The following is an 18,468-nucleotide window of genomic DNA, read 5'->3' as shown; positions in this document are numbered from 1 at the left end:
GATAGGCTACGTAACGATTTACGTAGCCTATCATGGCTAGATTTTCAAAGTCAGCCGCGATAGGCTACGTATATCGTTATGTAGCCTATCACGGCTGACTTTGAAAATCTAGCCATGATAGGCTACATAAATCGTTATGTAACCTATCACGTGTGTTTGTTTTTTTTCCAATTTACTTTATTTCGCAGCCAGGGAGATGGGGCGCTCCCCCCCGGCCTGAATTTCGGCAGTGAGGGATGGGGCGCCTCCCCCCCAGCCTGAATTTCGGCCAGGAGGGGCGGGGCGCCTCCCCCCCACCAAGAATTTCAGGGGGAGAAACGGAGCGCCTCCCCCCCACCACGAAGCAAGCTGCGGGGCCGGGTAAGGGACTTTCGTCCATCCTTAGATATTGGTTCCCCTCCCCATCCTACTTCAATGTCTTCCTGGTTTAGCAGTCATAGTCAGAAGAAGTGAAGCCCCAAGACTAACCTGCAGAGAAACCACTTAAATTCACTACACAAACAAAAATTTAAGTGTATCTGAGAATATGTTGGAATGGATTGTGCTTGCAATTGACATTTAAATGCATCCCCCCCCCCAAACTCTGATGTTTGATAAAGTAATGTTTGATAAAGGAGGGCAGTTGGGGCCAAGTTGCAGCAGGGCATAGCTGTGGGAGCTGTGGGACCCTGAGGAATAACCCTGAGGAAAGCAGCGGAAGATGCTCCATCCCTCACTGAATGGCCCTGCACTTGTAGAGAGCTGGGAAATCATGCAAGTTAGTAAGCGAGGAGTATAGTTTGGTCTTGATCCTTCAAACTTCCAAGAGTTTATTTGTGCCACCCACTTTTTGGTGCACACGGGATTTCGCTCCTTGTAGCCCCTGCTGTGATGTAATGAATGTGTGAAACAGCGCCACTGCTCAGGCAGGAGGACTGCAGAGGGACAGGGGGCGGGGGGATGGGTCAGATTAGGCACAATAGCTTAATAAGCTAGGCACAGTACCTTATTAGCCCGGTCGTGTGGTGGAGCATCATGGACTATTTCATAAATAAGCTACTGTGAAGTTATTAAGACACCATGGCTTAAAATGATGTCTGAGCATGGCCTATGCCTACCTTTGGCTTTTTGATTGTCAGAACAGCCATCCTGAGATTGATTTCTATGGATGTTTGGCCCGCTAGTGTTCTCAGCCCCCTTTGCTAAGATGTAATTCCCTTATAACTTCTTGCAGAATCCTGAGTCTGAGAGATAAACACACTGGTCCTACTAGTATGTGATGCTTTCATACATACAAAGTGGGAATAAATGTACATCAGCATTGCGTTGAAATACCCAGTTTAGTGTATTCATTTCTAAACAGTAATAAATGCTTAGTTTCAGGTTTACATAAACTGTAAGACCTCCATGTGTGGAAACAATGCCTGTTATGTCACTCCTAACAACTTAGTCTGCCTTCCTAATGTCCAAGTAGAGAACACAGACATACACACACAATGTTTGATCTTTCTTTTGGTGTACAATAATGTCCCAATCAATTCCACCATCCCCTTTCCTTCCTTGAGGTCACTGTCAAAACAACTCTCGTTTTCCCCCAACAGTAGAACACTTGTCCCTTTTTCTGAGCCTTTTATAGTCTAAGCAGATCTCAAAAACATTACCAGTCCAGTGAGAGCCCTTGGATAAAAAGAGCTGTCTGCTTATGCTCCTCAATTTATCAGAGCCTGCAGACATGAAAGAATAAATGGCTGAAGTTAGCAAAGCTGAATTTCAAAAAAGAAAGAAAATAAAACCATTAACTAACTGCACACACAAGTTCTGAATTCTCAGTTAAAGAATATGCAAAACAAGCAGTCTGATAAGGCAACACACTGTAGATGTCCTTCTTTAAAATGGTGTATGTAACAACTCCATCAAACATGGAATTGACAATGTTGTTACAGATGAAATGGCAGTACCTCCCTGCAGCTTTAGTTTCAGTAACACTACCAGTTACCCTGTGAAAGAGCCTCGTAACAAGATCAACTTTTATTATCAGACACCTAACTTTAAACTGGATAAAAAATGAATGAAAACCATCTAGAAAAACTGCAAAGCCAAAGAATAAATTATGCTTTATTATCATTTCTTAAATGTATGAGTCACTTCACCCCACAAAAAGCTGTCCTGAATTAAGTCACACATACATACAAAAATCCATAATTAATGTAACAGGGGAAAACCAAAATCGATATAAACCATAATCAGCACAATAATAAAAATAAATATCATAAAAACGTAATCTAAAAACAGTACAATACGAAAAGTGTTCATCCACAATACACAAAATTCCCACCCTCAGCACAGCCTAGAATGAACACCACAAAAGCAGCCCACAACAACTGAGCCATAACTAATATCCAAACACCAGGGAAAAGAAATACAAATTCACCTCACCTGACACTAAAAATATGATAGTTGTGGCACAGGCAAGCTTCCTTGGGACAACGTTCCATAAACAGGAAATACCTATTCATGCCACCTCCCAAGTGTTTCTACTTAAGCTTTCTTCCCAGATAAGTAATTAGAAACACCAGTGGCAATTCTGATAATCTAGACTTTTACCATGCATTACATTTACACCATTTTGATTACAAAATGTAGGATTCTTGATGGTTTCATCTCTCATTATCTTAATGAGATGACCTGTAAGTTTGAAATTTTAGGGCTAGGAAAATATAGAGTTCTTTCTTCTCCCTCCCATCCTTTGCCTGACATATGAATGAGGAAGTCCATGATTCAAATTTCACATCTGCTTCTTCCTCTTTCTCAGCATTAACCCCCAAATGAAATATGGAGATGATACTACTGACTTACATTACAGGACTGTTGTAAGGATTACTGAGATAATTGTGTGACGTGCTTTGAGCCCTCATAACGTATTATACTAATTTTAAGTCAGCTTTTCCCATCCAGGTACCCTCCAGATGTGTTGGGCTGCAACTTCCATCATTCCCAGCCAGCATGCTCTAAGTACTAGAATGCTGGAAGTGTGCTCCAGGTACTAGTAAAGTAATTGTCAACATTTTCTAACAAGAAATTATAACCTCCCCTATGTACATTCTGAGCTATATCATCAACTGTCTTAGATTATTTATTATTTTAATTTATTACATTTTCCTTCCACCGGGGAGCTTAGGATGGCATAGGTGGTTCAGCCAACTCCCTCTATAAAGGCTTGTTGTGAGGATAAATTGGAGAGACTGGGAAAAACATCTATGCCACACTAAGCTCTCTGGTGGAAGAAAAATGTAATAAATTAAAATAACAATCTCAGACAGTGTTCACTGTACGTGCATTGCACAGATCTCTGTGTAACAACAGATGGTTGACTTGCGAATTTTTCCTAATGAACCAGTGGTAAATTTCAGACAGAAATGTGGCATTAATCTTCCTAAGAATGAGAAATTATTATGCTGAAGGCATCGGCATTTTTAAATAAATGTATTTTTATTAATTTAAAAATGGTTTAAGCTAAATTAATTAATCAAATAAATCCTTGGATTAATTTAAAATGGCTGTGATAGTAAGTATTACATTTAGCATCTCGACTCAAACATACTGTAGCTGAATTTCATTTAACATTTAAAAATATCAGACATACACACATCTCTAGTACAGCATAATCTACTTGCACAACTGGCTAGCCAGATGCCTCACAGGCAGGGCATGAAGACAATGATTGTCCCTTGCTGTTTGTCCCTTGCTGTTTGTCCCCAGCTTCTGGTAATCAGAGGTCCACTGCATATGAGACACACCCTTTATTAGTAGCTCAACTACTGTGCAACTGCCTAACAATGGATAATACAATTGTGTTCTTACAATTGTCTCTATAATCACCAATATACATAGTGAAGCCTGTCTTTCTCCATCAGTCATTATCACACCATGTCAGACAAAAATAGTGCTCTGGCAATGGAGATTGGCCATGAAGAGACCTTTGGCAATGGGTCCTACAAAGAAACAAAGGATTACTATCATAGGCATGTGAGAACATATCCTGTGAATGCCACAAAAAGGATTGCTTGTTGGACAGATGAAAAAAATTCATTCATCTTCTCTGTGATTTCCTTATCCTTCTTTAGGGATAACTCCATTTAACTCCCTTGTCATCCAGTTGGACCATCCAATAGACCAACCTCCCTAGCTGGTTTCCTGCATCAAAAACTTCTCAATAACACAAAGGTGACCCCCATTTGTGGAATTCACTGCCCCCTCCCCAAGGTTTGTGTGGCTCCATCACTATGCTTTTTAACAAAGACTTTGAATACCTTTTAATTTCAGTCTGCATTTTATTAATTGCTATCCTGCAGGTTCTTAATACTGTTCATTTTAGAGATATTTGTGTACAATATTATTTATTATTAGCTTTTATTTATTGTTTCTGCATTCCCTTGTGAGGGCTTTAAATCCCAAAACATGGTTTAGAAATCTGCTAAAATAATAAATTGTGAAAACCCAGTGTATAATCAATGGTATTTGGATAGCGGCATCAACAAACCCTTTTTACCAGAAGTTGAGAAACTGAGCGACCACACGTAGAATACTGTGTACAGTTCTCATCACCACACCAAAAAAGGATATTGTAAAGCTGGAAAAAGTGCAGAGAAGGGCAACTAAAATTATCAAGGAGCTGGAGCAATTCCCCTATTAGAACATGTTACAACAGCTGGGATTGTTTCGCTTGGGGGGAAAACAGGGCAAATGAGGGGAGCCAAGATAGAGTTGTACACAATTATGTATGGTGTAGAGGAAATGGGTAGAAAGACATTTTTCTCTCTTTCTCATAATACTGGAACCCAGGGTAATCTGTGGCAGAAATAACTTAAGATATCCATCAGAATGGATACACAGATGAAAGTGTGTTTGCAATGCTAGAGTTTATCATAATCCAATGAAAAACTGATTAGCAGCAGATGGCCAATGTAACACCAGTTTTTTAAAAGGGGTCCAGCAGGGGATCTGGGAAATTAGAGGCTGGTTAGTTTAACGTCTGTTCCAGGTAAAATGGTTGAAAGCATGATTAAAGATAAAATTACTAAGCATAGAGAAGGGCAAGCCCTGCTGAAAAAGAATCAACATGGCTTCTGCAAAGGTAAGTCATGTCTCATTAATTTTTACAGTTCTTTGAGAGTGTCAATAAACATGTGGACAAGGATGATCGAGCAGTCATTGTTTACTTGGACTTCCAAAAGGCTTTTGACAAAGTCCCTCACCAAAGACCCTGAACAAGTTTAGCAGTCATGGAATAAGAGGAGAGGTCCTCTTATGGATCAGTAACTGGTTAAAGAATAGAAAGCAGAGAATAGGAATAAATGGTAAATTCTCCCAATGAAGGGATGTAAACAGTGGGGTCCCACGGTGATCTGTCTTGGGACCAACCAATGCTTTTCAACTTATTCATAAATGATCTGGAGTTAGGAGTGAGCAGTGAGGTGGCCAAGTTTGCTGATGACACCAAATTATTTAGGGTGATTAAAACAAAAAGGGATTGTGAGGAGCTCCAAAAGGATCTCTCCAAACTGGGAAAATTAGTATCAAAATGGCAAATGCAGTCCAATGTAAGCAAGTGGAAAGTAATGCGCACTGGAGCAAAAAATCCCCACTTCACATATAAGCTCATGGTATCTGAGCTAGAGGTGATTGACCAAGAAAGGGACCTTGGGGATGTGGTGGACAGCTCAATGAAAATGTCAAATGTGCGGCCGCTGTGAAAAATGCAAACCTAATATTAGATATAATTAGGAAAGGAATTGAAAATAAAACTGCAAGATCATACTGCCCTTATATAAATCTTTGGCGCGACCACACGTAGAATACTGTGTACAGTTCTCGTCACCTCACCAAAAAAGGATATTGTATATCCTTTTACAATATCCATGGTAATCCCATGAAGATGATTGGTGGGAGATTCAGGACAGATAAAAGGAAGTACTTTTTTACACAGCATATAGTTAAACTATGGAATTCCCTTCCACGAGGTGTAGTGATGGCCACTAATTTGGGTGGCTTTAAAAGGGGACTGGACAAATTCGTGGAGGATAAGGCTACCTACATCCTTTGTAGCCAAAGGTGGCAGACATCTATACAGTTGGTAAACACAAGACTTGGAGCTGACTGTAGTTCAGATCACGAACTTCTTATTGCACAATTTAGAATCAGACTAAAGAGAATAGGGAAGACCCACAAATCAGTTAGATATGAGCTCACTGATATTCCTCATGAATATGCAGTGGAAGTGAAGAATAGATTTAAGGGACTAGATTTAGTAGACAGGGTCCCGGAAGAACTATGGATAGAAGTTCGCAACATTGTTCAGGAGGCGGCAACAAAAAACGTCCCAAAAGAAAAAGAAAACCAAGAAGGCAAGATGGCTGTCTGCTGAGACACTGGAAGCAGCCCAAGAAAGAAGGAAAGCAAAAGGCAACAGTGACAGGGGCAGATATGCCCAATTAAATGCAAAATTCCAGAGGTTAGCCAGAAGAGATAAGGAATTATTTTTAAACAAGCAATGCGCAGAAGGGGAAGAAGATAATAGAATAGGAAGGACAAGAGACCTCTTCCAGAACATTAGAAACATCGGAGGTAAATTCCAGGCAAAAGTGGGTATGATCAAAAACAAAGATGGCAAGGACCTAACAGAAGTAGAAGAGATCAAGAAAAGGTGGCAAGAATATATGGAAGATCTGTATACGAAGGATAATAATATCGCGGATAGATTTGACGGTGTGGTCAGTGAGTTAGAGCCAGACATCCTGAAGAGTGAGGTTGAATGGGCCTTAAGAAGCATTGCTAAGAACAAGACAGCAGGAGATGATGGTATCCCAGCTGAACTGTTTAAAATCTTGCAAGATGATGCTGTCAAGGTGATGCATGCCATATGCCAGCAAATTTGGAAAACACAAGAATGGCCAACAGATTGGAAAAGATCAACTTATATCCCCGTACCAAAAAGGGAAACACTAAAGAATGTTCAAACTATCGAACAGTGTCACTTATTTCACATGCCAATAAGGTAATGCTCAAGATCTTGCAAGGTAGACTCCGGGAATTCATGGAACGAGAATTGCCAGATGTACAAGCTGGGTTTCGAAAAGGCAGAGGAACTACAGACCAAATTGCTAATATCCGCTGGATAATGGAGAAAGCCAGGGAGTTTCAGAAAAACATCTATTTCTGTTTTATTGACTATTCTAAAGCCTTTGACTGTGTGGATCATAACAAATTGTGGCAAGTTCTTGGTGGTATGGGGATACCAAGTCATCTTGTCTGCCTCCTGAGGAATCTGTATAACGACCAAGTAGCAACGGTAAGAACAGACCACGGAACAACGGACTGGTTTAAGATTGGGAAAGGAGTATGGCAGGGTTGTATACTCTCACCCTACCAATTCAGCCTGTACGCAGAGCACATCATGTGATGTGCTGGGCTTTATGAAGCCATGCCTAGAGTTAAAATCGCTGGAAGAAACATTAACCATCTCAGATATGCAGATGATACCACTTTGATGGCTGAAAGCGAGGAGCTGAGGAACCTTGTGACAAAGTGAAAGAAGAAAGTGCAAAAGCTGGGTTACAGTTAAACCTCAAAAAAACCAAGATTATGGCAACCAGCTTGATTGATAACTAGCAAATAGAGGGAGAAAACGTGGCGGCAGTGACAGACTTTGTCTTTCTAGGCGCAAAGATTACTGCAGACGCTGACTGCAGCCAGGAAATCAGAAGACGTTTACTTCTTGGGAGGAAAGCAATGACATATCTTAATAAAATAGTTAAGAGCAGAGACATCACACTGACAACAAAGGTCCGCATAGTTAAAGCAATGGTATTCCCCGTAGTAACCTATGGCTGCGAGAGCTGGACCATAAGGAAGGCTGAGTGAAGATGCTTTTGAACTGTGGTGTTGGAGGAAAATTGTGAGAGTGCCTTGGATTGAAAGAAGATCAAACCAGTCCATACTCCAGGAAATAAAGCCTGACTGCTCACTTGAGGGAATGATATTAAAGGCAAAGCTGAAGTACTCTGGCCACATAATGAGAAGACAGGATACCCTGGAGAAGATGCTGATGCTAGGGAAAGTGGAAGGTAAAAGGAAGAGGGGCCGACCAAGGGCAAAATGGATGGATGATATTCTGGAAGTGATGGACTCGACCTTGGAGGAGCTGGGGGTGGCGACGGCCGACAGGAAGCTCTGGCATGGCCTGGTCCATGAAGTCATGAAGAGTTGGAAGCGACTGAACAAATAAACAACAAGGCTATCAATAGCTACTAGTCCTGATGGCTTTGTGCTACCTCCAGTATCAAAGGCAGTGTGCACCAGCTGCTGGGGAACATGGGCAGGAAGGTGCTGTTGCACTCATGTCCTGTTTGTGGGTTTCCTGTGAGCAGCTGGTTGGCCGCTGTGGGAACAGAATGCTGGACTAGATGGACCCTTGGTCTGATCTACCATGGCTCTTCTTATGTTCTTCTCTGTCATCAAATCCAGCAGCGTTCTTCTTATGTTCTTATGGAAGAAAGGTGAGAAAACCTGGATCATTGGAAGTTCATTGACATTTTCTCATAGCCATTCTGAAGACGGTAAGTGATAACTTTGGTAAAGATACAAAAGACTGGTTCACTCACAAGACATTTTGTAACGTTTACAAATTAACAGATGTGCAGGATATGTTATTAATCAATAGACAAATAAAACAGAACTGCAATAGAGCTACCAAAGAATACCTAAATAAATTTGATTTTACTGAGGGGGGGGTAATATCTACAGGTAAAATTGAAAATATACTAGCTAGGCACATCATCCACAATTTTTGTCAAAATTGGACTAAAGACTGTACTAGCTAACTAAACACAGCTCACCTTTTAGCTCTCACAACACAATTACATCCCTTGTAATTTATCTGAGCCTGGTACAGAAACCCATAAAATAGTTTTGAAAAAAAAAAAAAAGAAACCTTTATAGTTAAACAACCTAGAAAATGCTTTACAGATTGTGCACTATGCTTGGCCATGTGTGTTTCTGACACATTTCCAGTAAGATCTTTGAAGACAACCCCATGTGCTTTACCCAGGTTTATCAAATGTTTGCATTGTGCAAATGGAAGAATTTAGACAACCCAATTTGCCCGCTTGAATGGTTCAGTATCAATATGTTGTTTTTAGGTGGTAGCTGATGAAGCTAGAAAACTAACAGTCAAAAGGAAAGGGAATAGATGAGAACTAGTCAAAGAAAGACCCCCAAAATTGTGCTCATTCTCTTTGATGTCTTTCTAGAACCTTGGAATAACTGGGTACCAGAAACATCCCCAGGCTTCTTATACAGCCAATCCCATTTAAATTCCAAAACCTTGGCTTTATTATAGCGGCAGATTTTCACATGAATGGACTGCATCTGGAAAACTATTTTATTTATTATTTATTTTATTTACAATATGCGTGTACCACTCCATATCTAAAACAGATTTTGGAGTGATGAACACAAAAGATAAAACAGTAAAAAAATATTAAAGACCACCTTAAAATTATGCTTAAAAAGAAAAAAACAGAATGCCAATAAAAACCATGACTGGTCAATTAAGGAATGCCTCCTGGAACAGTGTTGTTTTCAGGAGGCGCTGGAAACATCACAGTGTTGGTGCCTGCCTGACCACCAGGGGCAGGGAGTTCCAAAGAAAGGGGGCCACTACACTGAAGGCTCTTCTCCTAGTGGACTCCAATCAGGCCACAGGCCCATGTGCAACCACCAGGAGCAAGCCCTCCGATGACCTCAGTGACCAGGCTGGTTGGTAAGGGAGAAGACACTCTCTCATAATACATAATTTTATGTATTGGCATAAATGGGCTTCTCACCAACACCATACATGCTCTCTCCTCTCTTCTCTACACATCTCTCTTTCACACAGCATTACCATGGTCAATGTACAGAAAAATATGTTTTTAATTCTAGCATCCATGTTACATTAACTGTGGAATGAGGGATGAACAATTCAGTCTATAGAAGCAAAACCACCCATTTTAATTATGATACAAAACTGAAAAGCATTCATACAGAACCCCGCACTACAACCCTGCACACTTTCCTTCAGAAAGTAAGCCCTACTGATTGCAGCATCACTTACGTCTGAGTAGACATGCCTATAGAAAACCACCTACATATGAGACGTGCCATCTATTATTACTCCCAAATAAGCAATTTTATTATTGCAACCTGCAATTATTTTATTCAGTCAAACTGTAATCCTCCCATACAATAAAGGCTTATGAATCAGGTGTCACTGAGAACAGGGAGCCATTAAAAAGCTTGCTATTGCACATTGCACTGAGGCAATGACTTTATAATGCTGGCTATAGTGTGAAGAATGAATCTATGCATCCTCTCAGTGAGACCAGTGGGGCTTACTCCCAAGTAAGGGGGTGCATCTAGAATAGGACACCAATTTGATTCATAGTCAGCAAGAACCACTCAGAAGCAGGGACTGGTGTTCAAACTGCATGACTCTTGGCCAAGGAAATCCTATGGCAAATGACCACCAAGGGCAATGAGAGTCACAGTGTCTGTAATTCTGGTCTGGTTAATCTGAATTTCATTTCTTTAAACTGGGACTCTTCTTAAATTGGACAAGGTAGCTCAAGCATGGTCCCTGAGGGTCTCAGTACCCCACACCAAGTTGCGGGGGGGGGGGGAAGAGTACAAAGAAGAGATAGCATTAAAAGAAAAGAGACATGAATGTATCAATTTTATTTTGCAGTGAAGAAATATCAGGACATAATCCATCCTATCCTCTGCACCAAGTCAATTCCAAATCTAGCTATGCTACTGAAGGTTTCTTCAGGGAAATTCTGGATTCCAGGAACATACTGGCCTGGATCCTGATTTCCTGCGAGTGAAACTCCATTCATAGAATACTCTTGCTGGTGAAAGGAAGAGAAAGCCATTTTTGCCAATTCAGTTTTCCTCCTGCAGCCCCCTGTGCCCTCAAAAAATCTGGTCCAGCGAAATTGCCTCACTTTTATTCTTTCAGCAGAGTTGTCACAGAAGGGCAACTAAGGATTCAAGTCAAAAAGTGCATGTCTCTACGCTGTGTCTCTCTTCCCACTATTTCTCTGACCAGTACCAGCTTCTCCTGTCCTGCTACAAACTCCAAGAGATGCATCTGAAAGAACACATACCTGCTTCAATCAGTATTTCTCCATGTTCCTACATCTCTGCTGTATTACAAGATCCAACTCACTATAGTCTGCCGCTGTGAGCAACTTCGCTCTCCTCCTCCACATTCACAGATGATTCTACAGTTACATGTCTGCAGAAGGAAACAGGCCAGGCGCTTTGTGCATGTCCTCTTTAGTTTAACCTTTCTTGATGTTATGCCCAGTGCAAAGCATTATTTACTGAAGGGCTAGGGAGCCTGTGGCCCTCTAGATGTTGCTAGACTACAACGCCTGTCATCCCTGACCACTGGCCATGCTGGCTGGGGCTGATGGGAGTTGAAATTGAGCAACCTCTAGAGGGCCATGGATTCCCATCCCTGCTTTAATGCATAGCAGGCCATCACCTACTCAGAAGCACATATGTCAGCTCGTGCAATGCAATACATAATTGTTCAAGCTGATAGACCGTAACAATAAGATGACATACGAACACAAAATAAAGGATTTATTTATGTTTCATCTGGATAAATAAAAGCAAAAATCACTATGCAAATATACAGATTCAGTCTTTGCCATCGTCATTTACAAAAACTACTTTAACTATTCCAACAGGTAACAGTATGATATTTCCAATCATTGCTTCACATGGTCCTGCAGTTGCACAAGGACTATGGAGTTTACTGCATTTTTATTTATCACAAGACATTGCTCTGTGGCACACAGAAGAAAACAAAGCACAATAAGTAAAAGGTCAAAGGCATAAGCTTACTCAATTCTCCTATGGCTTCTCTTATGCAGCACCATGTTCACGGTACAATTGGATATTTCAGGAGGTTTAACACTTGACATTTCACATGAAATGTCAGGAGCATTATTGTGAATCTCCTCTTGATGTTAAATCTTTAGCACTGCCCTATTCCTGCCCATTCCCTTTCCTCTCAAATCCTAGAACTGTTCAGGAGGGCAAGCATATTACCACCACCTATGTTTTGTATCAGGTACTCTCTTAAGATATGTTTTTATGCTCTTTGAACTAGCAAGACGCTACTCCCATCCTTCAGCATGGCCAGTTCACTTCTGTCTCTGTAATACTTTGCAGCCGTTTCTCCTCATAGGAGGGCTGTCACACCTTGGGGCATCATGGTATTTCAGGGACTGAGGAGAAACTCTTCTCCGTTGTTCAGCAACTCTTGTTTGATTTGGTTTGGGTCTTCTCCTACATAGAGTTGCCAGATTACAATGCAATCATCCTGCCTGACCCTTTAAAAATTCCAAGGGAGCAAAAGGTATATAGCCACTGTGCCACCCACTCCATTCTAGGGATGGAGAAGAATTTTAAAAATTGGTGGGGCTGGAACCATAAACAAACTCCCCCCATGACGGAAGTTTGTTAGCCAACACAAGATGAGCTCAATCCCCGCCTTTGCCTCTTAATGCTCAGTACTAGGCCTCTCATCTGCCAGTTTCCTTTCTACCTCGCTGCTCTCCCACACTTTCACAAATTTACCGAACAATAACATAAGATGGGGTATGTGAAGAAAAAGAATACCCAAAGTTAAACCCAAAGGCTGTTCAAGTTGTTCCAGGATTCTAAGCTGTTCCTGCAGATATGGATGAAAAGTCTGCAAAGCTTTTATTCCTCTTTATGTATTTACAGAAGGAAATAAAAAAAATAAATCCTAAACTCCGGTGGACAATGAATTTCAGCATCTTTCAGTTGGAGAAAGCTGGAAACTGAAATCATTGTCATTTACACAAAGAACTTGTAAGTTTCAGGGAAATGCGGGGAAAGGGAGAAACTGACAGAAGAGAGCACTGGTTGAAGAACTCCTAATGAGCTTCTTCCAAGCTCAGAGAGGCCCATCTCTTTCCAAATTAACATGGGCACATTTCACCAATCTATACCATGTTCTTTCACCTTCAGTGAAATTTAAAGAGATTTTGAAAATTCTTGTTCAGGAACAACAGCAGCTTACTAGTCTTACTGATATGTGCCAGCATATACAGCAGATTTTTAAAACTGGTAATGGAAGTGTAAAATGCTACCAGTGGGAGGAGCAATTCACTCATTATCCTGGATTATGTTTTAATCATATCTGACAGAATACAAAATTCACCATCTCCAGTTAGAAGGATCTGAGGCAATACGACTGGGAAAGTCCATGGACTGCCAAGTCAGGGTAGTCACAACAGGGTCAGATGGACCAAGAGTCACAGCCATATATGCTCAATAATAAAAGAAGGCACTTGAAAAGAAAAAGTAGCCTAATTTAGGCATTGCCTTTTAGCAAATATGGCAGGTACAAAAATATTATTTGCAGTTTAGCTTCCACATGTAAGATAAAAATTGACTGTGCAAACTGCTGACAGTCAGATCTTACACTTGGTCATTTAGGAAATGGATCTGATCATGGGTAAGATATGAATCAGCCACCTATACCTTTCATGTGTCAATGTTACACACAGGTGTGAGTGATTATTTAATCTGTAATACTTTTCTGAAGATAGCATCTGAAAAAGGTCCTTAGGCAATATGGAGGGGAGGGCAATTTGTTCAGAACAGTATAACCCACAGATGAGATCAACTGTAATGGAGTGAGGCTTCCTGCATCACCACACACACACACACACACACACACACGCAATGTTTCTGTGTTAAATCTGACAATTGTGTAAAGGCCAATTCAGAACACATGAGATATTGAGAGAAAAGCGGAATATACTTAGATGCAAGAGCAAGTACAAGATAGTAAAAGCCTAGACAAGCACCACAATCTGAAAAATTGTCAGTATCTGACATTTGCTAAACAAAATGTTTTTGGGAATAATTAGGTGTGTTTCTCCTACATCATTAAGCCACCATGTTCCTTCTTGCTCTGTTCATTCTCGACATGTTGGGTAAGAGAAATATATAATGCACTGATTCAGCCAGAACTCTCACAGCATTTCTGTGGCAACCACCCTAGTGATCTAAAGTGAAAAATCTGGACTTGGCAATGAAACCTGCCAGTAAATAAAGCTCTTTTTTTCCAGCTTCAGGCTCAAACTACGTAATACACCTTTGAAAAACAACAATGCTAAAAAGCAACAAGATGGAGCCACCAATTTTGGAGGAGGCAGGGCATGTTTAACCTTGCCCCATACCACTGTCCCATTCAAAAATACCAACAAAAGTTGCTGTTTTGCCCAAAGGAGAAAAAAAATAAATACACAGGACCCATAAAAAGAAACAAGAAACAAGGCATCCCTGCACTATTGCACTATTAAAATTGGGTCTCCTGCATAATGGGCAGACTAGTCCCTACTTTACAGAGAACATAATCAAATATGTTACTTTCCAATGTAGGCACCATCCTGAGAATGCAATAAATTTCAAACTGTTTCCTGCCTGCTTTGAGTTTAGCCCACCTCCAGTCTAAATGGCTCTTTTGTGGTAGCTTGGTTGCTCTTGACCTATTTGATGAAGCTTTGAACTGTTCATTACCCTCTGCCTATTTATGTAAGTCACAGCTGTGATTTTTCCTGACATTATTAAGACGGGATGCGGAGTCGGGGAGTCCTGAAAAGCTGGGGAAAAAATGACAGCTTTAAATGGGGGGAAAATTATCCCAAATTTGTTTTTATTTCTTTCCTTGTGCCACTTACGCAATTCTGTCCTGGAGTATGAGTGTAATGTACTGACATGTTGGAGAAAATTTATAACGCAATTCCATTGCAGGATGGAAAAGCTACCAGAAATTTGTGAGGAAAGTGTGTGATACATCACGCATTGAAGGAGGGTTCCAATTATTTTGATGCATATTCTTATTTCCAAAAGATTCTGCAATATTAAAAAAAAAAAAGCTTAAAAGGCAGGCAAGAAGAAATCGCACGTGGGTATGATCTTACAAACATTTCATTTTCTCATATCTAAAGTGTCTTAAGTGACATCTGAGATGCAGTGCAATTGCAAACAAAGGTAAAGATAATCCTTTCAGGATTTGTTAAGAGAATTAAACATTTGCTTCTTGATGCCTAGAATTATTCTCAGTAAACCTCAAGTACTATTTTCCCCTTAGATTAACTCCAGTTCTTCAAAACCAACATACAGGATTGTGCTGTATGCAGGATTACTTTATGCCAATGTACTTAACCATGAAATGTGCTCTCCATACAGAATGTATCACAGTGCTACATGATTTTCCCAGTTGTTATCTACTTCTTTTCATTCACAAAGAAGACTTATGAAAGTACTTTTTAAAAAACCCAACACTACTATATAACCAACATTCAACTTTTAAAATGCACCACACTCACGCAAAAGACCCATTTGTATATTGTATCCTAAGCATAGCTTCATATCCAGATGGTCCTCCGCAGAGGACTGGTAAATCCAAATGGTTTTCTGTCATGCAGTTTTCCTGTCATGCAGGCTGATAATCCTGTTGAAGCCCTGGTTGACCCTTGGAATGGGAAAACATGGACAGTTGACACAACTGCTCCTGAAGTCCTCTCCCTGGTCATGGAGCTAAATTAGCTCCTTGACAGTCTGACAAGCCAGTACCAATGAAATGTTTGTCAAGGTGACCAGTGATCATAATGGAAGATGTGATGAATCTGATCAAAACAGGCTAGAGCTCATATAAGAGCCTACTATGTGAGAATGATGGCAGCAAAAAAAGTCTTACTTTTCTGCCACCATTGCATCCTCCAGGCAGTGGAGCTGTTGTGAAAGGTTGGAAGGCGTTTGCATGCTCAGTAGCCCACTGTGACCAATTGCTTAACTCTCTGCAGGTAAAGTTGCTTGTATCTGTTCTGACTTAGATGTTAATTAGATCGGTACCACTAGATGTAACTTCAGTGCCTGCTTGTACAGTTAGATTGGATAAGTTTTCATTTGTCCATCCTGAGGATGCGGGCAGGCTTCTTGTAGAAGTGAAGCCAACTACCTATGTACTTGACCCTTGCTCATCCTGGCTCATAAAAGATGTCAGAGATGGACTGGCCAAGTGGGTGGTTGGAGTGGTAAGTGCCTCTTTGCCAGGAAGTGTGGTTCTAGCTTGTTTGAAAGAAGCTGAAGTGAGACCTCCGTTGAAAAAGCCCTCCCTTAATCCTACCATAGTGGAGAATTACAGGCCAGTCTCTAATACTCATTCATGGGCATTCTTTCAGAGTGTGGTGGCCTTTCAGCACCAGGTTTTCCTGGGTGATGAAGATAATGTAGAGCAGCCTTCCACAGCCTGGTCCCCTCCAGATGTTTTGGACTTCAACTCCATTCAGCCCCAGCCAGCATGGCAGCTGTAGTCCAAAATATCTGGAGGGGACCAGGCTGTGGAAGGCTTCTCTAAGCAAACAAGGGAGCATAGTGGTTCAAGAAAAGGATGAGGGGTTCTGGCCTGGAAATGCTGAACCACCAGATTGCAGCAGGAATAGTGCCAGAAAAGAATCATTTGGAACCAGTGAACCCAGAGTTAATCTTAGGGCTAAGGTAAGGATGCCAAGGCAATAAGAAAGAACAATCTGTGTTCACCCTCAAGGGCAGTTACAGGGTTCAGGACAAAGAGCACAAAGGACCCAATGGCTGTGAGGCTGGACTCAAGATGGGGCAGAACAAAGGGGTCAAACGTTTGGCTCTGGGGAATGAAAAGAAAGCTCAGGGATGTTCTTTTCTACCTGTCTGAGGTAAATCTAGCTGGCTGTACAGGGCAACAGCAGTACAGCATTAGATAATAAGCTGCCTGTATACAAAACAAAATGCCCATGAGGAGTGCCCAGGTATTTCCTAAACCTGCTGACCTGTCTAATGGGAGGGAATATTTCAGGACTCGGTAGTATTTCCTGCCAAAGCTGTGGATTGACCAATGTAAAGCTACTATCAAGGCTTCACTGGCTGGATAGTGCAAAGAGCAATCAGGTAGGGAATCTAATCAGTGGAGGAGGCACATATGCAAGTACTCTGGTCCTGGAGCGATCACTGAGTGAATTGCCATTTCTGGCAGCTTTCTATGCCTACAGTACTGCTGCTTCTTCCAGAACAAAACGGATTCTTGAGGCAAGATGTCAGGGAAATGTCAGTGAAATACAAAATCCAACTACAATTGTTTGGCACACCAGCACATATGAGCTACTCTGCAACAATAAGAGCTGATCCTAGGGATGAACGAAAGGGACTTACCTGGTCCCGCAGCTTGCTTCGTGGTGGGGGGGAGGCGCTTCGGTTCTCCCCCCGAAGTTCAGGCGAGGGAGGGGAGGCGCCCCATCCCTCGCCGCCGAAATTCAGGCTGGGGAGGAGCGCCCCGTCTACCTGGCCGCGAAAAAAAAAAGTAAAGTAAAAACAAAACAACACACACCCATGATAGGCTACGTGACGATTTACGTAGCCTATCATGGCTGACATTGGAAATCTAGCCGTGATAGGCTAAGTAAATCGTTACGTAGCCTATCACGGGGTGTGTGTGTGTGTGTTTTTACTTTCCTTTTTTATTTTGCAATGGCGGCGGCGGCAGCCAGTCAGATGACCGGCCGCCGCCCTCGCCGAACCGCCGCCGAACCACCACCGGGGCCCACCGCCGAGAGGGACATTCGCACGAGGTAAGTCCCATCCTGGGGGGGGCAGGGGGCCAGCGGAGAATGCGTTGGCATTCGGCCTCCCGGAGATTCGTGGAGAAATTCTCCGCCATCTCTAGCTGATCCAGGAATTGGTCCAGCCAGTGTTGGATGGGGTTGCATTTCCCTTGAAAATGCAGGATCATACTTTGGGGGTTCACCTAGACCCAGCCTTGACCCTGAACACCCAGGTGGCAGCCATGACCACAAGTCCCTTTGTCCAAATGAGAATGGGCCAACTTATGCCCATTCCTGGAAAATGCAGATGTAGCCATGGTGATACATGCCCTAGTTATATCACATCTGGATTACTGTAATGTGCTCTACATAGTTTGAAGAACATGTGGAAACTATGTTTTAAAAATAAATACATAATGTTATATCCCCCAGGTGGAGACCAGTAAACATCACGTCCACACAATTACTTTCCTAGTGGCTGTAACATTTGAAGGTAACGTGTTCCCTGTGCCTCAACCTGACCACATGGAGACCCTCCACAAAATCATTCTGGACAGCCACTGGCATTGTTATGGGGAAGTCTCCTCGAGATTAAAGCAAACAGTGAAGAAAATAGTTTTCAAGACATTAGAACTGCTGTGTAGACTGCCACTATTATGGAAGCAATTGTCAGTGTTCTCCATGTGTGGGATATCCCTAAACTTTCAAATTCATGATGTGGTAATCTGACACTATACATATTTATTTGATCTGAGTCTCAAGA

Source organism: Heloderma suspectum, chromosome 2 (assembly GCF_057233095.1).
Source record: "Heloderma suspectum isolate Gila_16-S chromosome 2, 16-S_ref, whole genome shotgun sequence".
Taxonomy (NCBI): Eukaryota; Metazoa; Chordata; class Lepidosauria; order Squamata; family Helodermatidae; genus Heloderma; species Heloderma suspectum.
Note: the sequence above shows the minus strand (reverse complement) of the source record.